The following is a 26,087-nucleotide window of genomic DNA, read 5'->3' on the forward strand; positions in this document are numbered from 1 at the left end:
TCATTCTTCAGCATATCAGTAAGCACACGGAGGGTCAGGGCAACCACCACTCCATCTTCATCGCCCAGCAGATCCACAAAGCTTTCAGACAGACAGCACATTTTTCTGGCCTGTGTGGAACACAAGGCTGCGCTGTGAAGCCGTCAGCAGCTGCACCAGCGACAGCACCCTGGCACTGCAAGCCCAGCCTGCTGCCGCAGGGCCCAGAGACCAAAGGCCCATCCCAAAGCACTCGGGCAGCTGAGGCAGGAGAGCTGGGAGCAGCTGCCTCAGCTCCTGAAGCCCAGCCAGCCCATGGGGCTGCTCTCCCCAGTGCAGCTTCAGCTGCTGCCCCTTTCTCACCATCAGGGGATCCTTGCTGAGCACCAGGAGGCCTCTGAGCGCCAGGCGACACATCTGCCTGCACTCGATCCGCAGGTAACTCGACACAACTATCAGGACCCAGCCACCACATTTAGTAAAGTCCAGGCACTCCAGGACCTGAAAGGCAGAGGACAGTGGCACAGGGCCCGGCTGGCAGGAGCCCAGAAGTGCACAGGGCCAGCCCCAGGCAGCAGCACAGGGCCCTGGTGCCATACCAGGCCAGGGATGCGGCTGCGAGAGGGCAGAGAGCTGGGAGGCAGCTCAGCGAGGCCGCGCTGGCCTTCAGGCTCACCTCCACAAGGAATGCCAGGAGAGGCAGATCGCAGCCTGGCTTCTCAATGCTGAGCAGCCGGAGCAAGTGGGTTGCAATGCAGGAAGACAAAGGGATTGAGACATGGCGCATCTCCCTGTCAGGGGCAAAAAGGAACAAAGAGCCTTAGGTGGGGGAGCACACTTTTTTCAGGACTGACTCATAGAGGTGCAGTCTTTCCCCAGCATCCCTGCAGGGGACATGGGTGCTTTGGGAGGCGGCCACTCCTGTGCACCCTCCTCTCCCAGCCTTTTCCAGTCTGCTCGGCCATCCCTAAAGTGACGAGGCCCTCTGGCCCACGACCACAGGGACTGTGTGGGGCAGCCCGGGCACAGGGCACAAATTCCAGGGACAGCAGGGAGAAGGGGGTCTCACCTGGCCAGCAGAGCCACAGCATAGTACTGGGTATGAGCGCAGAGCATGGTGTCCCAGCCATGCTTGGACTCCACAGCGATCACCTCATTGTCACACTCCAGCCGGCAGAGCAGGGACTTCACGGCCTGCACTGCAAACCTGTGTGCAGAGCAAAGCCCGGGTCACACTGGGAGCACTGGCACTGGCCACAAGGACATGGGAAGGACAGAAGGGCGGAGACCTGTTGGGGTCGCTGGGAAGGCGGTGTTCCTCTCGGCATGCTCTCCAGAAGCGATCGATTTCCTGTGGTGGCATCTGCTGTGTGGTGATGACAACATGGAAAAGCAGAGCCACAAAGAGGCGGGAGGAATAAAGGATCAGTGCCTCGTGGCACTCAGGCACCTGGACAATCACCCACACCACCAGAGTTGCCTGCAAAAGAAGTTGCCGAGGAGAGCGCTCAGTGCTGAGGTGTCCATGTGGCAGGGCCCCCGGGGAGACGCAGGGGGAGCAGCGGGCCTGGTGCCCCCTGAGCCTGCCCTTGGCCCAGGTTTCAGCCCAGGGCCTGAGGCAGGGAGAGGATGGAGAGCTGCTGGAGAGGTGACCTGGGGGTGAGCAAATGCCCAGAAACTCACAGCCAGAGCAAAGACGTCCTCGTTGTCCCCATCAGAGGTGAACATGCGAGACAGAGGCCAGTCCTCCATCACACAGAGCAGTGTTGGCAGCACCTTCTCCACCGTGGAACTCGATGAGCCTATGGTTCTCCACATCATGGCAGCAGCTCTGTGGGATCAGAGCTCTTTGTCAGAGGGACATCTCAGCCACACTACCATGCCCTGTGCGGGTCTGGGGGCCAGGGGACAGAGCCCCGGTGCCCTGAAGGGCAGGGAGGGAGCATGGCAGCAGGCTCGGGAAACAGAGGGGCCTGAGGGTCGTGGACCTGTCTGCCTGTCTGGCAGAGCCCATTGCACAGGCCGTGCAGGGCCACGGCCCTAAAGGTCGGTGAGCCCTGAGCTCTCAAGGCAGGTGGGCCCATACCTGTCACAGGTTGGGGCACAGCGCAGGAGGGTCAGCACCACGTCCGCTGGGTGTTCTTCAGCCAGCCTCACAATGTCAGTTTGCATCCCGGCATCCACAGTAGCATGGGATGCTAGTCTCTGGTGAATATTCCTAACAATGGCTGGTACCTGGAGGAGGCATGGGGAAGACTTGGAGCACTGTCTAAGGGAGCAACTTCTCCAGCTTCCCTTCCCACAGTACTCTAATGGCTTCAGAGGCTGAGAGGACCCAGCGGCTTGAGGGGACACACAATCCTGGGAGGCCTCCAGCCCTGGCCCCAGGCTGCTTACCCGCTGCTGAGGAGAAACAGAACGCTCCTTGAAAAAATCCACGGTGGGAGCATGAGTCATGGTGGGAGTGGGGGTGCTGTCAGTATTTGGGAGGCCTGGAGTCATTCTGGTGGCAGTGTCTGTGATGCTCGTGCCCTTGGTCATTTCCATGACGACAGCCTTCGCCCGGAGATCATTCTCTGCAGTGACAAAATTTTCTGAGTGTGCAGTCAAATTTGTGCTGACATCAGGCTCTTCCTGGCAGCTGGTCAGCCTGGAGTTTAGCTTGGCTGTACCTGCAGTTGCAGTGCTGCTGGTGTTCCTACGCCGAATGCGCAGGAATTTCGGGAACATCTGCAGGGGAACAAAGCCAGGGATGTTCCATGGAGCGCTCCAAGAGCGGTGCTCGGCCGAGCAGTGACAGCAGGCCCAGCCCAGGTGGGGAGGGCTGCAGGTACCTTCAGTGTCCTGCGGAAGCGGCCACTGGCAGGCCTGTGCTCTTGTGTGCCGTCCGTGGCTGCATCTGGCAAAGAGCGAGAGCAGGCAGTGCTGAGGGGCTGCGGGAGAGGCTGAAGAACACAGCCCAGCCCTGTCCTCCCCGGGCTGGGACTGCCCCGGGATGCCCCAGGGGATGGAGCATGGGCGCTGCCAGGTTCAGCCCCAGCCCCTCTTCCGTCCTGTCCCTGGGCATGTCCACAACAGGTGGGAGAGGACGGAGCCAAGCTGGCTGCAGCCATCAGCCCTGTGGCCCAGTTCTGCCACTCACCGTCCTGCACTGGCTGGAGCTGCTCTGGCTCTTCAGGCTGTTGTGCTCCACGGCTTTGCTTTCTTTCCCCCCTGAAGACTTTGAAGAGGCCAAGAAATCTGCCCGCCATGCCTGAGTGTGGTGTTGAGGGCGCCTTCTAGAGAGGTGGCTCAGAAGAGCTCCGAGTCAACAAGTCCTCGATGGTACGTGCAGAAGAGAAGCCTCGGGTAGGCCACAGGTCACCAAGTCCTGTGGTCTGGCTTCGAGGTCACCTGTAGGAATAACGCCTCGGAGAAGCTCCGGACCAGATGGGAATGAGTGTGCCTTGGGGGGGCTCCTCACGACACCGCTCTATCCCGTCCTGTCCCGTCGCCTGCTCCGAGCACTGTGGCCTGGCTGTGTCACCGCCAGCACCTATGTCGCCACGGGTCACAAAGGGTCCTTTGACACCCCGTCTCGTTCCATGCCACGGTGACCCCGCTGCTGCACCGTGTCACAAAGGGCCAATGCACACACTGCCACCTGCCCTGGGGCCACCCCCAGCCCAGCCAAGGTGGCCCAGGTTGGAAGGAATCCCTCACCCCAAGTGTCAAAGACAGCCCTGAGACAGCATTTTTCGGAGCGGCTCAAACCGTGGGCAAACGCTGCCCGGCTCTGCGGGCCCAGGGCAGCAGAAGGAGCCCCCAGGGCTGCTGACGCAGCCGCAGCGGGAAGGGCACGGGGCCTTGCACAGAAGCTGGCACGGCCTCCCTGGGACACGACCCCATCCGCTGGCCGTCCTAAACCCGCGGGTGTGACGCAGACGAGGAACGTGTGGGCCAGGGCACGGATGCTGCTCTGAGCCCTGGGGCCAGGGGAGCGCTGAAATCGGCAGGTGTGACGGTGCCCCCGCCCAAGCACAGCTGCCGCCCCCCGAGCCCTGGCAGTGCTGGTGTCATCTCCTGCCCCAGAGACCTGTGCCCCGGGGCGCTTCTCTGCCACAGGGCAGCCAAAGCCAATGTGCACTGGAGGCCATGCTCCTTCCTACAGGGCATGTGGGCAGGAGCACCTGGAGCAAGTGCTGGAAACTGTTGCGCTCTGTCAGAAGCTGTTACTCCATGCTGAAATTGTTTTCTACTTGGAGCCATTTCCTGAAGCACAAAATCACCCTGGCAGCAAAGGCTGAGAAGGATCTGGCATTTAAGAATCTTCAGTTCAGGAAAGCTTTTCTTCCCATTACTCAACTCAAGTAGTTCCAAAAAGTTGCAAACTTCCTAAATTCATAGCAATGGCCTGAGAACCTGATAGATTTGGAAGTTTCCTTCCCACCTCAAAGTAGTAACACATTTGCCTTAAGGTCATCCACTGAATGTCACTTTACAAATCATAAGACCACACAGAGGCAAAATAAAGGCCTTGCTTTGGTTTCAAACATTTTTCTAGGAAGGCATGTTAAGAGCCTAATTCTCTTAAGGAATAAAAGCTCTCCACGAATGAAAGTCCACTCAGTGTTACAAAAGCAGCCCAAACAAATGACTAGATTACAAAAGGGCTAATCCTGCCCCTGCTACAGATATCTAAATGGCCAAGAAAGCACAGCTCTCCCCTCCTCTTCCCTGCAGGAGAAGCAGGATGACTAAGAGAAAAAGTCCCAGCTATTCCTTCTGTCCTCCATAACCAAAGCTGTGCCATACCACAGGTGGTGCCTTCAAAGTGACTCCAGTTCCAGCCTAGACCTCTCCTCTTCCAGACGACTCCTTCCCCAACACGCCCAGCAACACCAACCCCAGCTCAACACCCTGCCAAGACCCGCAGCTGTCCCCATCCCTCCGGAGAGCTTTCCCAACCCCTGGTTCCCTGCACGTGCCATGGCATGGCACTCAGGAGGATGTGCTCCAAGGCCTTCCCCGGCAGCAAGCTCAGGCTGCCAGGCCTACGGTTCCTGGATCATCCTTCCCACCCACCCTTCCCGTGCTCGGCTGTTCCATTTGCACTCAGCTCGGACTTGTCCGCTTAAGCAGGACTGCTGGTAAAGGATGGAGAGCAGCCTGGCAAGCTCCTTCTCCAGCTCCCTCTTTACTCTCGGGGGAGATAGAGCATGCCACAGGAAAGCAAGCAGTGCCAAAAGACTTGGGCCAGCATCAGGCACATTTAGGAACCAAACAAGGCCTTTGTTTGATGTAAGGAAGCACAGGCAATTGACAGAAGGAAAGAGTACTTAGCACACATATCCAGAAGTACTTAGCACCAGTTCACATAAGAAAAACCTGGAAGCCTAACTTGGCAAGAGAGTGACTTGACAAAAAGCTTTAGACATAGCCTTGGGGAAGACCTAAGGGCGGCTACAGAATCAGCCCTGTGCAGGGAAGGGGTGAGGAAGATGAGCTGCTTTGGTGCGCTGAGACTCCTCCTGGCCAGCAGGTGGACATTAGCTTCAAGTCTAGGATTCTGATGCAATGTGTTTCTTTCTAAGCCCCTGCCTATGGAATCATCTCAGCAGTCTAAAGACGGAAGGTATTTTTGATAGAATTCCTACAGAAACCCGCTGCAATTTGGACGTGGCAAAGAAGCCTTGTGGTGGGGTGCAGAGCCCTAACCTCCTGCCAATCAAAGAGCTTTTGGTGGACAATGCATTCGTCTGCTGATTTCTTTGAATTCTAGAGACCTCTCAGGACTGCTCTATCCTGAGAGAATGCCCTTGGCCTTGACCTGTAGGCACCCGCGCAAGCTTCAAATCAGCTCCCTCAGCTTCCAGGACCACTCTTGGCCGGCATCCTGACGGGGATGCAGGACTGCTGCGAGGCACTGCTGGGACCCGGCAGGACAGGACCGGCTGTCTCGTGTCCACGTAGCAGCACCCCCTGACACAGCCGGGGTCATCCCGACAGCAGACAACGCTGACGTGTCTGCGGAGAGGGGCAAGGAGCGCTGGGCTCCTCTCAGGGTGTCTCAGCTGGGCCTGCTCCACAACACGCCCCCATTTGAAGGCCTGCTAATGCCCAGCTGCCAGAAATGCCTGCCTTGTTCTCTCCAAGATGCACAGGGAGAGCCAGTGAGCAGGGCGCCTTGGGAGGCAAACCTTCCAAGCCTTTTCTGAGGCCACGGACACCCCAAGATCAGCCAAGACTCTCCGTGCCGCCTGGCCCACACAGCCCAGCTCGGTGCGGGCCCTCTGGGCCGCAGCAGCTTCCAGCAAGCAAGAGGCAAATGCATATTGCCAAGAGTTGAAACACAGCAGACAGGTAAGATGTGAGAGGTGTGTGCGTGAAGGCCTTTGAATTCACAGCTCTCAAAGACAGCTTTGGGGCTGGCAGCTGGACAGAGATGCTCCTGCTCACACCTGTGTCCAAAGGGGGGGAACACACCCCGGTGCAGGTGCTGGCCTTGGTCTCCGCAGGTCCAGGTGGATTCCAAACCCACTCTTCACAGCCTTCTCCCTTCCCTTGTCCATCTGCCAAATGCAACGGGCCTCAAGGACTGATAGGACCACAGAGAGCCAAAGGGGGACAGTTGCTCCGACAGCACCGGGAGCTCCTAGGAAAGCGCTTTCCTTCCGCAGCAAGCCCCTTTCCCCCAGAGGCGTTTCCCCAAATGTCTACCTTTCCTGGGGAACACCAACACACTCTTAAGAAACCCTGGCAAGGCTGAATTCCTTCTGGTGCTTTCTGGACAGGCGCTCCAGCTCTAGCTGGGATTTCCCCCAGTGTGATTCCAGGTGGAGGTTCGCACATGCAGCCCCAGGCCCTCTACAAATACAAGCTTCCCACTGCCTCTTCACCTGCCTCGACGCCTGCCTGCGCTCACAGCAGCAAAACCAGGCTCTTCCTGGCCAGAGACCAGAGCCCTGTTCCCGCAGGACGCTCCTGCCAGCTTCTTCCAGGACTCTCCGCTGTGCACACAGCACTTTTCATGCCCGCTCTCCACAGCCTTTGTACACAGAGCACAGCCTGGCTGGCGCTGCCATCAGCACACCCCAAACGCAGGTGGAGGAAGGAGAAGCAGGGGCTGCTTTGTGGCCATGCCCAGGAGAGACTGGAAGGCCGCCCTCCCTCTGCTCTCACTTGCTTGGCTTTCTGACAGGCTCTGAGGCAGGGGCTGCGATTCCTCAGCTCTGGGGACCAGAACCGCAGCTGTGATCCCCGCACTGCCTGACGGCGCTCGGGCCATTGCCTCGGTCACGCGTCCGAGTCTCGGCCACCATGCTGCTGCTGCTTCACTTGCCCTTAGGCACACCCAAAGCTCCCTGTTAAGGCCTGATGGTCTCTGCTTCTGCCCTCTCCCTGACCCTGTGCAAGGATGGAGCACTGCTGTGCTTTCAGGAAGCTATTCTTGAAAGCTTTCAGCATTCCAAGGTCCTTTGCCTTCTGTAGATGCTTGCCATGGAATCCCTCACAGCTGGGCCCAGAGCATACTCAGGTTGACTCTTCCAAAATCCAGGAGCTTCAGGCTTCTCAGTAGGACCTTAAACTCCACAGTGTTGTGGAACTGGACCTTCAGCACAGGCACCTTTCCAGCCTGACGCGGCCTCGCTCCTCTGTGTCTCTGCACAAAACACGGCGCGGAAGAGGACGGCAGCAGGGGCCTGTGTGTGCCAGGGCTCAGGTTTTTACGCCGCTTCAGCTCCACAGAGATGCAGGTGAAGTGAAGAAGCCAAAGTGTTTATTAATGAAAGTCGAAGGAAAGGGATGAGCTGGGAGGGAATAAGGGGGGATGGGCAGGGTTTGAGGGCTGGGATGGAAAGAGCTGTCAAAAGGGTTGGAGAGTGGAGGGAAAAAAAGGGCATGGGCAGGGTCTGAGGGCTGGAGGGAGGGAGCTAACTACAAACAGGGAAAGGTCTGAAGCCATGGGAATTGTGCTCAGCCTCAGCTGTGCGTGGAGCTCCAGCAGCACTGAGAGATGGTGTCCTCTTCAGTGTCTTTTGGTGTGTTCTTGGGACACTGGTTCACTGGATTCAGAAGACGTCCCCAGTTGTTGAGCTTTTTGAGGAAACCGGGCTTCATCTTGCAGCTTAGAGCATGACGGGCTGTTGTCTTGCCTCTGGGTTTGAAGGACTGGAAGAGAGAAGAACAGAGCCATGGTCAGAGCCGGGATCTGTGGGAATCCTAGGAGATCTTCCGGCCAGGGCCATCCCACCCAGAAGGAAGCAGGAGACATTGGGATCAGCCAGAAGGTGCTTGCCACGAATCCCCCACGTGCCCCTGAAATCTCTGTGTTGTGCCCTCTCCAGCCCTCGTCCACACAAGGAGCAAAGCCCTCCCCAGCCGGGGACTGCAGCTCTCGGCCCAGGCAGTGCAGCTTCCCCTGCCAGACAGAGCCGCTGACAACCCGCTGCCCTCACTCACCCCTGGCGATGAGCTGGAGCTCTCCCTGCTACACCCTCATCAACCGCACGGCCATGCCTGTGAACACAGAGCGTGTCACGGCCCCAGCGGCACGGCTCCCTGCCAGCGCCGCTGCCAGCCCTGTGGCCACACGGCCTCCTGCCCCGGCAGGGCTCAGCCCGGGCCCTTGCCGCCTGCTGCCGCCCCAGGGCACGGCTGCCAGAGGGCGGCAGCAGCCCCGAGGGCAGGCGGGGCTCCACGGCGCCGGGCCCGGATGCCGCTGCAGCCGGGGCAGCAGCCGGGGCCGGGGCCGAGCTGCGGCGGGCCGGGGAGGGAGCCCGGGCTCGTGGCTTACCGATGAACCGCAAGGCCGCCTCCAGCAGGGACTGCTGTGGGTTCTGCAGGTGCTCGGCCGCTCGGCTCCTGTCGTCTGCCAGCTGGAGAGAGCGGCAGGAGGGAAGGGTTGGCGCGGGCTCAGCCCCTGGGCCGGGCTCTGGCCGCGCCCAGCCCCGGCCTCCCCTGCCCGCACGGCCCTGAGGCGCGGCCAGCAGCCGCTGGTGCCGGGCTCTGGAGGGGGCAGAGGGCCGGCTGCTGCCCGGGGAGCGGCGCTGCCGCCCCGCCCCGCAGCCCCGCTGGGCCGGGACTCCACGGGCACCCGGCTCGGGGCCGCAGGAGCCTGGAGAAGAGCCCGCGGGGCCCAGGGAAGGGAGCGGCGTGTGGGGCGCAGGCCGGAGCCCCTGGGTGCAGCGCTGGGCAGGGGCCACGGCTGCCAGCCCCGCGGCCACGGATCTTCTCCAGGCTGAGGCTGGCACTTCTCCAAGCCATCCTTACCTTACACTCATCGATATTCAAGGGATATTCCTTCCTCACTAGCTCCTCCAGATCCCTCCTCTCCAGGAACTTGGCCGCACAATGCACGGTTTCCCGAGAGGCCTGAAGAGCAGCAGAGATGCAGAGATGGCACCACAGCCCAGGGCACAAGGACCCGCATCCCTGTGCCAAGGCCTGGAGGAGGACGCAGTCTGTGTGGCACCAGGGCAGGAGGCAGCTGAGCCCCCTCCCAGGGATGCCCAAAACCTCACATTTGCCACACGCCGGTTCTCATCACGGCAGTAGATTAAAAGGAGGTGCAGGCTCTTGTTGACAATTGTCTTCAGGGGTTCTTTTCCCTCATCCACTACCACCTCCATCACCTTACGGAAGAGGTCAATGGAGAGCAGTTGCATGAAGCTATTTTCCTAGAGGAAAGGAAAAAACCTAAGCACCGATTACACCAATTACTCCAGGCCCACCTAGGCAAAGGCCTGAAAATGCAGACAGCGCAAAGTTTCTGGGCAGCACCCAATGCCTGTGGCTTGAGTTGCCGAACCTTACATTGTTAAAGAGCGCCAGGAGTGCCTCAGCCAGCTTTGGGGCGGTGGTGCTGGATATCAGGATGTCTTCATTCTTCAGCATATCAGTAAGCACACGGAGGGTCAGGGCAACCACCACTCCATCTTCATCGCCCAGCAGATCCACAAAGCTTTCAGACAGACAGCACATTTTTCTGGCCTGTGTGGAACACAAGGCTGCGCTGTGAAGCCGTCAGCAGCTGCACCAGCGACAGCGCCCTGGCACTGCAAGCCCAGCCTGCTGCTGCAGGGCCCAGGCACCAAAGGCCCATCCCAAAGCACTCGGGCAGCTGAGGCAGGAGAGCTGGGAGCAGCTGCCTCAGCTCCTGAAGCCCAGCCAGCCCATGGGGCTGCTCTCCCCAGTGCAGCTTCAGCTGCTGTCCCCTTCTCACCATCAGGGGATCCTTGCTGAGCACCAGGAGGCCTCTGAGCGCCAGGCGACACATCTGCCTGAACTCGATCCGCAGGTAACTCGACACGACTATCAGGACCCAGCCACCACATTTAGTCAAGTCCAGGCACTCCAGGACCTGAAAGGCAGAGGGCAGTGGCACAGGGCCCGGCTGGCAGGAGCCCAGAAGTGCACAGGGCCAGCCCCAGGCAGCAGCACAGGGCCCTGGTGCCATACCAGGCCAGGGATGCGGCTGCGAGAGGGCAGAGAGCTGGGAGGCAGCTCAGCGAGGCCGCGCTGGCCTTCAGGCTCACCTCCACAAGGAATGCCAGGAGAGGCAGATCGCAGCCTGGCTTCTCAATGCTGAGCAGCCGGAGCAAGTGGGTTGCAATGCAGGAAGACAAAGGGATTGAGACATGGCGCATCTCCCTGTCAGGGGCAAAAAGGAACAAAGAGCCTTAGGTGGGGGAGCACACTTTTTTCAGGACTGACTCATAGAGGTGCAGTCTTTCCCCAGCATCCCTGCAGGGGACATGGGTGCTTTGGGAGGCGGCCACTCCTGTGCACCCTCCTCTCCCAGCCTTTTCCAGTCTGCTCGGCCATCCCTAAAGTGACGAGGCCCTCTGGCCCACGACCACAGGGACTGTGTGGGGCAGCCCGGGCACAGGGCACAAATTCCAGGGACAACAGGGAGAAGGGGGTCTCACCTGGCCAGCAGAGCCATAGCATAGTGCTGGGTGTCAGCACAGGGCAGCGTGTCCCAGCCATGCTTGGACTCCACAGCGATCACCTCATTGTCGCACTCCAGCCGGCAGAGCAGGGACTTCATGGCCTGCACTGCAAACCTGTGTGCAGAGCAAAGCCCGGGTCACACTGGGAGCACTGGCACTGGCCACAAGGACATGGGAAGGACAGGAGGGCGGAGACCTGTTGGGGTCGCTGGGAAGGCGGTGTTCCTCTCGGCATGCTCTCCAGAAGCGATCGATTTCCTGTGGTGGCATCTGCTGTGTGGTGATGACAACATGGAAAAGCAGAGCCACAAAGAGGCGGGAGGAATAAAGGATCAGTGCCTCGTGGCACTCAGGCACCTGGACAATCACCCACACCACCAGAGTCGCCTGCAAAAGAAGTTGCCAAGGAGAGCGCTCAGTGCTGAGGTGTCCATGTGGCAGGGCCCCCGGGGAGACGCAGGGGGAGCAGCGGGCCTGGTGCCCCCTGAGCCTGCCCTTGGCCCAGGTTTCAGCCCAGGGCCTGAGGCAGGGAGAGGATGGAGAGCTGCTGGAGAGGTGACCTGGGGGTGAGCAAATGCCCAGAAACTCACAGCCAGAGCAAAGACGTCCTCGTTGTCCCCATCAGAGGTGAACATGCGAGACAGAGGCCAGTCCTCCATCACATTGAGGAGTGTTGGCAGCACCTTCTCCACCGTGGAACTCGATGAGCCTATGGTTCTCCACATCATGGCAGCAGCTCTGTGGGATCAGAGCTCTTTGTCAGAGGGACATCTCAGCCACACTACCATGCCCTGTGCGGGTCTGGGGGCCAGGGGACAGAGCCCCGGTGCCCTGAAGGGCAGGGAGGGAGCATGGCAGCAGGCTCGGGAAACAGAGGGGCCTGAGGGTCGTGGACCTGTCTGCCTGTCTGGCAGAGCCCATTGCACAGGCCGTGCAGGGCCACGGCCCTAAAGGTCGGTGAGCCCTGAGCTCTCAAGGCAGGTGGGCCCATACCTGTCACATGTTGGGGCACAGCGCAGGAGGGTCAGCACCACGTCCGCTGGGTGTTCTTCAGCCAGCCTCACAATGTCAGTTTGCATCCCGGCATCCACAGTAGCATGGGATGCTAGCCTCTGGTGAATATTCCTAACAATGGCTGGTACCTGGAGGAGGCATGGGGAAGACTTGGAGCACTGTCTAAGGGAGCAACTTCTCCAGCTTCCCTTCCCACAGTACTCTAATGGCTTCAGAGGCTGAGAGGACCCAGTGGCTGGAGGGGACACACAATCCTGGGAGGCCTCCAGCCCTGGCCCCAGGCTGCTTACCCGCTGCTGAGGAGAAACAGAACGCTCCTTGAAAAAATCCACGGTGGGAGCATGAGTCATGGTGGGAGTGGGGGTGCTGTCAGTATTTGGGAGGCCTGGAGTCATTCTGGTGGCAGTGTCTGTGATGCTCGTGCCCTCGGTCATTTCCATGACGACAGCCTTCGCCCGGAGATCATTCTCTGCAGTGACAAAATTTTCTGAGTGTGCAGTCAAATTTGTGCTGACATCAGGCTCTTCCTGGCAGCTGGTCAGCCTGGAGTTTAGCTTGGCTGTACCTGCAGTTGCAGTGCTGCTGGTGTTCCTACGCCGAATGCGCAGGAATTTCGGGAACATCTGCAGGGGAACAAAGCCAGGGATGTTCCGTGGAGCGCTCCAAGCGTGGTGCTCGGCCGAGCAGTGACAGCAGGCCCAGCCCAGGTGGGGAGGGCTGCAGGTACCTTCAGTGTCCTGCGGAAGCGGCCACTGGCAGGCCTGTGCTCTTGTGTGCCGTCCGTGGCTGCATCTGGCAAAGAGCGAGAGCAGGCAGAGCTGAGGGGCTGCGGGAGAGGCCGGAGAACACAGCCCAGCCCTGTCCTCCCCGGGCTGGGACTGGCCCAGGATGCCCCAGGGGATGGAGATTGGGCACTGCCAGGTTCAGCCCCAGCCCCTCTTCCGTCCTGTCCCTGGGCATGTCCACAACAGGTGGGAGAGGACGGAGCCAAGCTGGCTGCAGCCATCAGCCCTGTGGCCCAGTTCTGCCACTCACCGTCCTGCACTGGCTGGAGCTGCTCTGGCTCTTCAGGCTGTTGTGCTCCACGGCTTTGCTTTCTTTCCCCCCTGAAGACTTTGAAGAGGCCAAGAAATCTGCCCGCCATGCCTGAGTGTGGTGTTGAGGGCGCCTTCTAGAGAGGTGGCTCAGAAGAGCTCCGAGTCAACAAGTCCTCGATGGTACGTGCAGAAGAGAAGCCTCGGGTAGGCCACAGGTCACCAAGTCCTGTGGTCTGGCTTCGAGGTCACCTGTAGGAATAACGCCTCGGAAAAGCTCCGGACCAGACGGGAATGAGTGTGCCTTGGGGGGGCTCCTCACGACACCGCTCTATCCCGTCCTGTCCCGTCGCCTGCTCCGAGCACTGTGGCCTGGCTGTGTCACCGCCAGCACCTATGTCACCACGGGTCACAAAGGGTCCTTTGACACCCTGTCCCGTTCCATGCCACGGTGACCCCGCTGCTGCACCGTGTCACAAAGGGCCAATGCACACACTGCCACCTGCCCTGGGGCCACCCCCAGCCCAGCCAAAGTGGCCCAGGTTGGAAGGAATCCCTCACCCCAAGTGTCGAAGACAGCCCTGAGACAGCATTTTTCGGAGCGGCTCAAACCGTGGGCAAACGCTGCCCGGCTCTGCGGGCCCAGGGCAGCAGAAGGAGCCCCCAGGGCTGCCGACGCGGCCGCAGCGGGAAGGCCACGGGGCCTTGCACAGAAGCTGGCACGGCCTCCCTGGGACACGACCCCATCCGCTGGCCGTCCTAAACCCACGGGTGTGACGCAGATGAGGAACGTGTGGGCCAGGGCACGGATGCTGCTCTGAGCCCTGGGGCCAGGGGAGCGCTGAAATCGGCAGGTGTGACGGTGCCCCCGCCCAAGCACAGCTGCCGCCCCCCGAGCCCTGGCAGTGCTGGTGTCATCTCCTGCCCCAGAGACCTGTGCCCCGGGGCGCTTCTCTGCCACAGGGCAGCCAAAGCCAATGTGCACTGGAGGCCGTGCTCCTTCCTACAGGGCATGTGGGCAGGAGCACCTGGAGCAAGTGCTGGCAACTGTTGCGCTCTGTCAGAAGCTGTTACTCCATGCTGAAATTGTTTTCTACTTGGAGCCATTTCCTGAAGCACAAAATCACCCTGGCAGCAAAGGCTGAGAAGGATCTGGCATTTAAGAATCTTCAGTTCAGGAAAGCTTTTCTTCCCATTACTCAACTCAAATAGTTCCAAAAAGTTGCAAACTTCCTAAATTCATAGCAATGGCCTGAGAACCTGATAGATTTGGAAGTTTCCTTCCCACCTCAAAGTAGTAACACATTTGCCTTAAGGTCATCCACTGAATGTCACTTTACAAATCATAAGACCACACAGAGGCAAAATAAAGGCCTTGCTTTGGTTTCAAACATTTTTCTAGGAAGGCATGTTAAGAGCCTAATTCTCTTAAGGAATAAAAGCTCTCCACGAATGAAAGTCCACTCAGTGTTACAAAAGCAGCCCAAACAAATGACTAGATTACAAAAGGGCTAATCCTGCCCCTGCTACAGATATCTAAGTGGCCAAGAAAGCACAGCTCTCCCCTCCTCTTCCCTGCAGGAGAAGCAGGATGACTAAGAGAAAAAGTCCCAGCTATTCCTTCTGTCCTCCATAACCAAAGCTGTGCCATACCACAGGTGGTGCCTTCAAAGTGACTCCAGTTCCAGCCTAGACCTCTCCTCTTCCAGACGACTCCTTCCCCAACACGCCCAGCAACACCAACCCCAGCTCAACACCCTGCCAAGACCCGCAGCTGTCCCCATCCCTCCGCAGAGCTTTCCCACCCCCTGGTTCCCTGCACGTGCCGTGGCATGGCACTCAGGAGGATGTGCTCCAAGGCCTTCCCCGGCAGCAAGCTCAGGCTGCCAGGCCTACGGTTCCTGGATCATCCTTCCCACCCACCCTTCCCGTGCTCAGCTGTTCCATTTGCGCTCAGCTCGGACTTGTCCGCTTAAGCAGGACTGCTGGTAAAGGATGGAGAGCAGCCTGGCAAGCTCCTTCTCCAGCTCCCTCTTTACTCTCGGGGGAGATAGAGCATGCCACAGGAAAGCAAGCAGTGCCAAAAGACTTGGGCCAGCATCAGGCACATTTAGGAACCAAACAAGGCCTTTGTTTGATGTAAGGAAGCACAGGCAATTGACAGAAGGAAAGAGTACTTAGCACACATATCCAGAAGTACTTAGCACCAGTTAACATAAGAAAAACCTGGAAGCCTAACTTGGCAAGAGAGTGACTTGACAAAAAGCTTTAGACATAGCCTTGGGGAAGACCTAAGGGCGGCTACAGAATCAGCCCTGTGCAGGGAAGGGGTGAGGAAGATGAGCTGCTTTGGTGCGCTGAGACTCCTCCTGGCCAGCAGGTGGACATTAGCTTCAAGTCTAGGATTCTGATGCAATGTGTTTCTTTCTAAGCCCCTGCCTATGGAATCATCTCAGCAGTCTAAAGACGGAAGGTATTTTTGATAGAATTCCTACAGAAACCCGCTGCAATTTGGACGTGGCAAAGAAGCCTTGTGGTGGGGTGCAGAGCCCTAACCTCCTGCCAATCAAAGAGCTTTTGGTGGACAATGCATTTGTCTGCTGATTTCTTTGAATTCTAGAGACCTCTCAGGACTGCTCTATCCTGAGGGAACGCCCTTGGCCTTGACCTGTAGGCACCCGCGCAAGCTTCAAATCGGCTCCCTCAGCTTCCAGGACCTCTCTTGGCCGGTATCCTGATGGGGATGCAGGACTGCTGCGATGCACTGCTGGGACCCAGCAGGACAGGACCGGCTGTCTCGTGTCCACGTAGCAGCACCCCCTGACACAGCCGGGGTCATCCCGAAAGCAGACAACGCTGACGTGTCTGCGGAGAGGGGCAAGGAGCGCTGGGCTCCTCTCAGGGTGTCTCAGCTGGGCCTGCTCCACAAAAAAACCATTAAATGGTTTTCCAAGTTCCTTGATTTTCTCCATTTTGCCAGTAGAGCTGTGTGTTGCTTTGACCTCTTAGCTCAGTTGGTTAAAATATGGTGCTAATATCACCGAGGTTTAGGGTTCCATCCCTCTATGGGCCATTAACTTCAGAATTGGACTTATGATCCTTGACTGTTCCTTGCAAATAAGAATATTCTGTGCATCTGTTCATCCTGAGACTATCTGGTTGGCATTTCTCCTTGTGCACCAAACTCGAGTAAGAGAACCTTTGGGTACCCCCATTATTTCAGTGTTCTGGGGTGTTACAGCCCCGCAGGCTCATTACGGCCTCTTGTTTCCATGAGGCCCTGCTTTGTCACACTGGCCCGCAGTGCCATGAGGATCGGGAGTGTCACACAGCTTTGTGCCATTTGTCCTCGCTGCCCCTCCCATCCCACTGCCCCACAAGCAGCCCCGAGCCACCCGGGAGGGACAGGCCCTGCTGTGCCAGGCCTGGGCTCAGGGCTTGGCCTTTCTGCTGCCTCCAACCAGCCCAGGCCTTGCTCAGCATTGCAGTTCCCTGCTCACAGCCTGCGGCTCCCTGCAATCCTGGCCTCAAGGATCTGCTCTCAGCAGTCCCTGGGGAGCCTTTGGCACTCCCTGCCCTCAGTGGGGCCCAGGGATGCTCCAAGGGACTTGGAGTTTTGCTTCTGCCTCCTTGAGCAGCTTCTTCAACCTTCTCTCAGTGCCTGGAGCTTCTGGACTCAGCCCCAAATCCAGCATGGGGCTGATTCAAATCCAGAAAGCAGTCACGACCTCCTTTTCTTCCTTCACTTGTCTTCGTCTCCAGGGCTTATGCAGCTGCTTGGAGCCAGTTTGGAGTTCTCTTATGGAGGAAGATTTCATAGTGCATCTCCTGATTTGTTTTTCTAATCAAGGCTGCATTTTTTTTTTATTTTTCAGTCCATTGAAGAGGTGAAAGAAACATTCCCCAAGTGATCTTAATGCTGAGTGTCTCCTTAGGAGGTCTGGGCATGGAGAATGAGCCCCTTGCAGGCTGACCCTGTTTGGACAACCTGCTCCTCACCCCAACCTCACCGTGTCTGAAATCATCCATTAAAATCTGACATCTGAAATAATCCTTGTAAAGTATGAATTTTTCTTTTTTTAAAAAAATATAAGGAAATTATATTAATACTTATAAATATATAAAATGTTATTATATATGTTTTAACCTACGTTTTACATGTATTTTAAAAAATTGATACAATTTTAGCAACGCAAAAAATTATTGGTCATTGGTTCTAAGTAACACAAGTCCCTTCATTAATTCATTGACAACATCTGGCTATTGATTCCTCCCTCTTTATGCTAATTAGTCCTACTTTTACTCCTTTTGTCATCTTCTTTATCGTTTTCTCAGACAGGGTAAAAGGGGCCACTTTGGGGTCCACGGAGACATTTCTGGGGGAAATTGGGGGGAACTTGGGGAGCTCGAACCGGGCGCTTTAGGACACGGGGCACAGCAGGAATTTTCGGCGCGAGACTGTGTTGGGCAGAGCTCTGAGAGCACGGGGGATGATCGGAGATGAATTCCCAGAAGTGGCTCTAACGGGCATCTCTGGGGTTGGGAGCATTCAGGGGAGTCGGGGACGATTTTGGGGGGTTCCAAATAAATACTGAGGGGGCACTTCGGGATCCTGGAGGGTCTGGGGGAAACGTAGGGTACACATGGGGGGGAGGGGGGATACGGGGGCGGGGTTCTGTGGAGCGCGGGGCATGACGGGCATTGTAGTCCGGGGTGCAATGGGGCTCAATTGGGCCGCGGTGCATGACGGGAGTTGAAGGCAAAACCGAAACGTGGCACCGACAGCAGGCACCGCCCCGAGGCCCCGGTTTCCTGGCACTGATTGGGTGCTGGCGGTGACGGGCGGGAGCCTCGGCAAATGGGAGTTTGCGGAGGCGGGAACAGCCGATTCAACCCCTCTAGTCCTTCCCAGTACAGCCCAGTTCATCCCCAGTACAGCCCAGTTGTACCCCAGTGCCCCTTCAGTCCCCCCCTTTACAGCCCATTTCATCACCAGTACAGCCCAGTCCCTCCCAATACACCTGAGTTCATTCCCATTCCCTTCCAGTTCCCCCCAATATGTTTCATGGAATGCCCCAGTATCCCCCAGTCTTCCCCACAGTGTTGCCATTGTCCCCAGTTTGTCCCAGTATCCCCCAGTATCACTCAAAATATGTCCCAGTGTCTCCCAAAGTGTTCCCAGTGTCCCCCAGTATGTCTCAGTCCTCCCCAGTGTTTCCAAGGACATTTGAACTGCTCCTGGTTGCTGTGGCTCCCAAACCCAGCAGTGGGGTCAGTGCAGTGTCCATGGCCACAGCCCCTTGCAGTGTCCCAGGGCAGGTTGGGATGCTGATCCACCCTCACAGCCGGCCCAGGGCAGGGCTGGAGTGGTTTTGGTGGCCCCTTGGGCTGGCACACACTTGAGGAGTGTGTCTGTTTTCAGTGGGGAAAATTACGAGTTTTACATTGCTTCATAAATAGAAAAGCCCTTTTTGTCTGAGTGCAGGCAGCTCTCTGAGCAAAGCAGGTCCCAGGTGAGTGAGGACAGGCAGGATGGGCTTGGGCCTTGGCCCCTGTCATTCCTGAAACACATGCAGGTTTGCTCAGCATCAGAAACACCTTTGCCTTGTTTGTCCCCACCTGTCATCACTGCCTGCAGTGATGGAACCTGGGGACACTTTCTCCATTTGGTCTCTCTGTGGGTCCCATTAAAACTTCAAGAAACTTCAGTGTTTCAATTTAACTGAGTACTTGACAAGTTTTTTGAACACTCTCTCAGGGACAGAGTTGAATGTAAACACCAAATCCACGGGAGAGTCATTAAAGTCCTTGTGCTGTGTCTGTGCTGCTGAGCTGGGCTGGGCTCCTGCCACAGAGGCAGCTCCTTGCAACAAAGAAAACTTTTAGAAAGACATTTATCCTGAGGAGAAATCCTCCTTCAGATGGGTCACCTTTGTTATTTGAAATGTAGACTCAGAGTCAAAGTTTACAGTGGCATAACAAACTTTTCTGTTCCTTTCTCAACAATTGTTAACACTCTATTTTTTGTTTGTTTTGGTTAATTTTGCTTTTAACAGTAGAGAACATCATTCTGTTACATGGAACATTTGCTTTTGAACTTAGACCTATTGATATCTATGCCTATGGAACCTACGCCTATGGAATATTAAGTTTTAAATACAATACGTATGTTTCACGAGCAAAGAAACACCTTGAAGTGAACAATTGTCCCCCAGACGCTCCAGGATCCCTAACTGTCCCCTCAGCGTACATTTAGCACACCCCCCCCCCACCAAAAGCATCCCTGGATTCCCTGAATGCTCCAACCCCACAGATTCCCGTTGGAGCGACTTCAGGGAATTCATCTCCAATCATCCCCCCTGGCCTCGGAGCCCCTCATAACACGGATATGCGCCTAAAATTCCTGCCATGCCCCGTGGCCTCAAGAGCCCGGTTACAGCTCCCCCATCTCCCCCCAAGTGCTCCCGAACCGTACACGTTCCCCCCGAGGACCTCAAGTCCCGGCTCGGACACAAAAGTGTCCCCCAAGCGCCTTCCCGGACCCCAAACGCCCCGTTCGAGCCACTTCCGGGACTACAGCTCCCAGCATGCTCCGCGGCGCACACAGAGCCCTATTCCAGCCGTGACTCCATCTCCCGTCATGCCCCGCGCCCCACCGACAGCCATTGGAGCCGCGCCTCGAACTCCCGTGATGCTCCGCGGCCCCGTTACACCGTGTTCTACCCGCGCCTACAACTCCCATCATCCCCCGCGCCCCAGAGAGTCCCCTCAGGGCCCCCAAGTGCCCGCCCGGACCCCGAATTATCCGACAGAATCCTTTAGTGCCCCGCCAGGGGCCCACGCGGCTCCCCCAAGTGTCCTCCAGACCCTTAAGTTCTCTAGAAATTCCTTCCCCAGCTCCAAAACATCCCCAAATGTGCCCCAGAAATGTCTCCGTGGACCCCAAAGTGGCCCCTTTTACCCTGTCTGAGAAAATGATGAACACAATTACAAAAGGACTAAAACCAGGACTAATTAGCATAAGAACGGACAAATCAATAGACAATAGAGGTCAATGAATTAATGAAGAGAATTGTGTTACTTAGAACAAATGACCAATATTTTTTTAGTTGCTAAAAATGTATACCTTTTTCAATATAAATCTAAAATTAGGTATGTAAAGAACAGTAATAACATTATAAATCTGGAAAATATAATTATATTTGAAAAATAATTACATTTTATTTTTTAAAAAACATAATTTTTTTATGTTTTGTGATATCAGTCCTTGGTGGGTGAGGTTAGATATGGTGAGGTTGGGGTGAGGAGCAGGTTGTCCAAACAAGGTCAGCCTGCAAGGGGCTCATTCTTCACCGTGCCCAGACCTCCTAAGGAGACATTCAAATTAAGATCACTTGGGGAATCCTTCTGTCACTGCTTCAATGAACTGAAATATTAAAACTGTGCCCTTGATTTAAAAAAAAAAAAAAAAAACAAAAAAAAAAAAAAAAAAAAAAAAAAAAAAAAACAACAAAAAACCAAGAAAACAAAATCATGAGATGCACTTTCAAATCTCCCTCAACAGAACTCCAAACTGACTCCAAGCAGCTGCACAAGCCCTGGAGACTTGAAGACAACTGAAGAGAGAGAAAGAGCTCGTGAAGGTATTCTGTATTTTCATGAGCCCCACACTGGATTTGGGGCTGAGTCCAGGACGCTTAGGCATGGAGAGAGGGTTGAAGAAGCTGCTCAAGGAGGCAGAAGCAAAACTCCAAGTCCCTTGGAGCATCCCTGGGCCCCACTGAGGGCAGGGAGTGCCAAAGGCTCCCCAGGGACTGCTGAGAGCAGATCCTTGAGGCCAGGATTGCAGGGAGCCGCAGGCTGTGAGCAAGGAACTGCAATGCTGAGCAAGGCCTGGGCTGGTTGGAGGCAGCAGAAAGGCCAAGCCCTGAGCCCAGGCCTGGCACAGCAGGGCCTGTCCCTCCCGGGTGGCTCGGGGCTGCTTGTGGGGCAGTGGGATGGGAGGGGCAGCGAGGACAAATGGCACAAAGCTGCAAGCCCTGCCAGCCTCCTCAGGGAGGGGCCGGGCAGGAGCAAAGTGCAGCCCCTGAAAGGAAAGTTCCTTCTGTGGGGCCTGCAGAGGCGCTGGCAGAGCCCAGGGGACAAAGGCCTGGGTGCCTGTGGCCCTGCCAGCCCTGCCCAGCCCTTGGCCATGTGTCCTGCAGGCTGTGCCCCCTGTGCGTGCTGCTGCTGTGCCCTGGCCGGCTGCACACGCCCATCTCGCTGTCCCCCCAGCATTTCTCAGCCCAGCATTTCTGTGCCCTCCCTGGGCTCCCTGCACCCAGCGCTGCCGGCTCCTGGCACACAGAGCCAGGCCATGGCCCGGCCTCACGCTGGGACGCCTGCCCCAAAATTCTGCCCTAGAGGGACTTTTCTTTTTGCTCACCTCCAGACTGAACCTTTCAAGCTTTGGGGAGGTTTCCTTCTCTTCCCACTGCCAAGGAAAGCTGTGTCTCTTGCTGTTCCAAAACAGAAAAGGTCTGGTGGGAGATAAATGGTGGTCAGAGGCATTTTGGGGCAAAGTGACAATGAAATTATTGAGTTTTAAATAGTCTGTGAAAAAAAGGAGGGGCATCAACAAAATGCTGCAATGGACTTAGTGAGTGCAGACTTTGACCTATTCAGGATGCAGATTTGGGGAGTGGCAAATAAGGTACCAATTTTTTTAAGGGAAACAGCCCTTAAAAACAAAGGATTCCAAGAAGGATGGACACACTTCAAGAAAGAAATCTGGAAGGAGCAGGAACAGCCTGTCCCTTTGTGTCAAAATATGAGCTAGAAAGGAAAATGACTGCCCTGGCTGGGCATAAGGTTTTTGCAAGAACTCAGGGGAAAAAAGAGGGTACATCACCTTTGGACAGATGGGGAAGAAACTCAGGAAATATTAAAGAATGTTGCTAGGTCATGCACAGAGAAAATTACAGAGGTGAAAGCTCAATTAAGACTTAAGCAGGTTGCTTCTGTAAATGATAATACAAATGATTTTATCAATACATTAATGGCAAAAGGATGGGTAAGGAAAATCTCCATCCCTTATTGGGGGGATGTGGTTACCAAAAACGAGGAAAAGGTTGAGGTACTTAACCCCTTCTTTGCCTCAGTTTTCAACAATCAGTCAGGTTGTCTTTAGGACAAGTGTTCTCCTGAGCTGGTAGACGGGCACAGGGAGCAGAAGAGCCCCCCTGTAATCCAGGAGGAAGCAGCTGCTGACCTACTGAGCCACTCACATGCTCACAGGTGTCTCTGGGACCAGATGGGATCCATCCTAGGGGGATGAGGGAGCTGGTGGATGAGCTCCCCAAGCTGCTCTCCATCATTTCTCATCAGTCCTGGCTCCCCAGGGAGGTCCCAGAGGACTGGAGGTGCCAATGTGAGCCCATCCCCAAGAAGGGCTGGCAGGAGGATCTGGGGAACTCCAGGCCTGTCAGCCTGACCTCGGTGCCCAGCAAGGTTATGGAACAGATCACCTTGAGTGCCATCACACGGCACCCACAGGATGGCCGAGGGATCAGACCCAGCCAGCGTGGATTTCAGTATTTGCATTGACGGTCTGGATGAGGGGATTGAGTCCACCATCAGCAAATTTGCAGCTGACACCAAGCTGGGTGTGAGTGTGGATCTGCTGGCGGGTAGGAGGGCTCTGCACAGGGCCCTGGACAGGCTGGATCCAGGGCCCAAATCCAGCAATGGGAGGTTTAACAAGACCAAGGGCCGGGTCCTGCACTTGGGCCACAACAACCCCTGCAGTGCTACAGGCTGGGGACAGAGTGGCTGGACAGCGGTCAGGCAGAAACAGACCTGAGGGGACTGCTGGACAGCAGGCTGGACATGAGGCAGCAGTGTGCCCAGGTGGCCAAGAGGGCCAATGGCTCCTGGCCTGGATCAGGAATGGTGTGGCCAGCTGGGGCAGAGCTGCTGTGCCATCACAGTTAGCACACAGACATTGCTGCTGCAGCTGCAAAGGAAGGGAACAAAACAAGGGATCTCCAGTGAAAACTTTTCTGGGAGACTCTTTAGTTCATTTAGAGCCACTGAGTGCACAGCTCCTCACTGACACAGTCTTTGACCACAGAAAATCTGGAGGCAAACAAAACAAGACAGGGCACAAACAATGGCCTTGCTTTGTGAACACCACTGAAAACTCAAAGAAAGAATAAAACCCTGACAACCACACCAACAAGTGGTATCAAAGATGACTTCTATCACAAGTGATTTGCAGAAATAAGCAAGCGGTTTAATGTTTCTGAAATCATCTAGTCATCAGTGTCCACACTTCAGCCTTGAGCTCCTGGTTCCTCAGGCTGTAGATGACGGGGTTCAGGGCTGGAGGCACCACCGAGTACAGAACTGACAATGCCAGATCCAGGGATGGGGAGGAGATGAAGGGGGGCTTCAGATTGGCAAATGTGCCAGTGCTGAGGAACAGGGAGACCACAGCCAGGTGAGGGAGGCAGGTGGAGAAGGCTTTGTGCCGTCCCTGCTCAGAGGAGATCCTCAGCACAGCCCTGAAGATCTGCACATAGGAGAAAACCATGAACACAAAACAACCAGAAGCTACACAGACACTAACAGCAAGAAGCCCAAGTTCCCTGAGATTGGAATGTGAGCAGGAAAGCTTGAGGATGTGTGGGATTTCACAGAAGAACTGGCCCAGGGCATTGCCATGGCACAGGGGCAGGGAAAATGTATTGGCTGTGTACAGCAGAGCGTAGAGAAAGGCACTGGCCCAGGCAGCTGCTGCCATGTGGGCACAAGCTCTGCTGCCCAGGAGGGTCCCGTAGTGCAGGGGTTTGCAGATGGACACGTAGCGGTCATAGCACATGATGGTCAGGAGGGAATACTCTGCTGAAATGTAAAATAGAAAAAGATCTGAGCAGTACATCCTTCATAGGAGATGGTCCTGGTGTCCCAGAGGGAATTGTGCATGGCTTTGGGGACAGTGGTGAGGATGGAGCCCAGGTCGGTGAGGGCCAGGTTGAGCAGGAAGAAGAACATGGGGCTGTGCAGGTGGTGGCCGCAGGCTACGGCGCTGATGACGAGGCCGTTGCCCAGGAGGGCAGCCAGGGAGATGCCCAGGAAGAGGCAGAAGTGCAGGAGCTGCAGCTGCCGCGTGTCTGCCAATGCCAGCAGGAGGAAGTGGCTGATGGAGCTGCTTTTGGACATTTGCTGTGTCTGGACATCCCAACCTGCAGATGGAGGAAAGACAGTGACATTTGAGGGGCTATTTCTCACAGAAGAGTCAAAGTCCTTTCTCGGAGAACATTCTCTGTCACTAAACACCTCCCTCTTGTCTATGTCTAGGAGAACTTCTTCACCTTGGTTGCTGGAGCCCTGATTGCTGCTGGCCAATGTTCAGTGAGGAGCCAGACCCTGACCTGCAGGACACCTGGGAGTCAGCCCTGACCCCCAGTCAGTGCAGGGGAACAGTGAGGGCAGGGGCCAGTCCTGGTGTTAGAACTTGGACAAAGAATCTCCTGATAAGGCACGGGAGTTGCCAGGGCAAAGAGATGGAGATTGCAGGAAGCAGAATGAGAGAGCTGCACCTGGGGAAAACAGGGAGGAGGAGGATTGTCTGAGGCTGACGGCAGACTGAGGGGAGCTGCTCTGTCCCTGTGAAGTGTTCCCAGGAAAGCTCAGTGTGATGTTTTAAGAGCCTCAGCCCCTGCTCTACTCTGCACAGATGAGTTTCCATTGCCGCCAAGCTGAGCCAGGGAAAAGTGGGAGCACAGATTCAGGAAAGTAGAGACTCAAGCAGGGAACTCCTGCCCTGAACGAGCTCATGAAAAGTCCCCTCAGAAATGACCTGGGCATGAGCTGGAGCTCTGAGCAGCCCTGGCACACACAGCACCCTCTCCACAGCAGCAGGACCTACCCTGGCAGGAGTCACTCACTGCACCCACAGCTCCCCTCCAGCATCCATGGGAGCTGCCAGGCAGGCTGAGAGCTGCCCCTGGCAGGTGACAGATCCCCCGGCCTGGCCAAGAGCCCTCAGGGCTGCAGCACCTGCTCTGCACGACAGCCCTGGGCACCCCTGGCTGCAGCCCCAGCTTCAGCCCCTGCAGCCGTCCCTGGCAGCAGGAGCCGTCCTGCCCTGTCCCTCTGACGGTGCCCAGGGCAGCCCCGCTCTGGAGCACATCCTCCCCCAAAGCAGAAAGGGCAGCAGAGCCATCCTTACAGTGCTGTCAGTCCTGTCCTGGGTCAGCTTTAGGAGATCCCTGCAGCCAGAGACTGACCGTGTCTGAAGTGGTGAGGATTTCTCCATGAAGAAGTTTAGAATTTTTAAAAGTTGTGAAGATTTCTCCGTGAATTATCTCAGAATTGTCCTTCCAGTTGCTTTAAGCCTCTGTCTGCTTCACTGCTCTCAGGTACCTGCAGGCAGTGCCCTCAGCCTTGCTGGGCTGGTAGAGGAGCTGCTCCTGAGGAGAAATGTCTTTTTAAAGCTCTTCTTGGTTGCCAGGAGGTGCCTCTGTTTCAGGAGCCCGGCTCAGCTCAGCAGCACAGACACAGCACCAGGATTTTAATGACCCTCTTGGGGCTTTGGTGTTGTTTACATCAGACTCAGTCCCTAAGAGAGTGTTTAAAAAACTTTCTGAGAACTCCTAATCGGATTGAAACTCCAGAGTTTCTTGAAGTTTTACTGGGTCCCACTGACAGACATGACTGAGAAAATGTCCCCAGGTTCCAGTTAGAGCAGAACACTGCAGGCAGTGATGACAGGTGGGGACAAACAAGGCAAAGGTGTCTGTGATGCTGAGCAAACCTGCATGTGTTTCAGGAATGCAAAGGGCCAAGGCCCGAGCCCCAGCCCCTGCCAAGGCACATCCTGTCCCTCCCTCAGTGCTCAGGGCTCTTCCCGGCCCACTGGGATGTGGGGATGTGCAATGCCAAGGGCAGCAGCATGGGGCGGCCCCTGCCAGGCTGCTGAGCAGGGACAAGGAGGCAATGAGGCCCCAGGCCTGCAAGGGTCACTTGTCTCCTCCTCATGGCTCAGGCCCAGGCCCAGCAGCCATGGCCAAAGTGCTGCAGGAGTTGGCTCTGTCAGGGCCTTGCAGCTGCTGCCCATCCCTGTGCCCTGTGCAGCCCAGGC

General features: G+C 56.4%; 1 pseudogene; it reads right to left on the reverse strand.

Annotated features, from left to right (window-relative positions):
• Window positions 1-23,234: 23,234 nt before the first annotated feature.
• On the reverse strand, window positions 23,235-24,920 carry LOC136304118 (olfactory receptor 14C36-like; annotated as a pseudogene).
• Between the last annotated feature and the right edge of the window lie 1,167 nt (window positions 24,921-26,087).

Source organism: Chamaea fasciata, unplaced genomic scaffold (assembly GCF_029207755.1).
Source record: "Chamaea fasciata isolate MVZ Bird 193981 ecotype frontalis unplaced genomic scaffold, bChaFas1.0.hap1 SCAF_51, whole genome shotgun sequence".
NCBI classification, from domain to species: domain Eukaryota; kingdom Metazoa; phylum Chordata; class Aves; order Passeriformes; family Sylviidae; genus Chamaea; species Chamaea fasciata.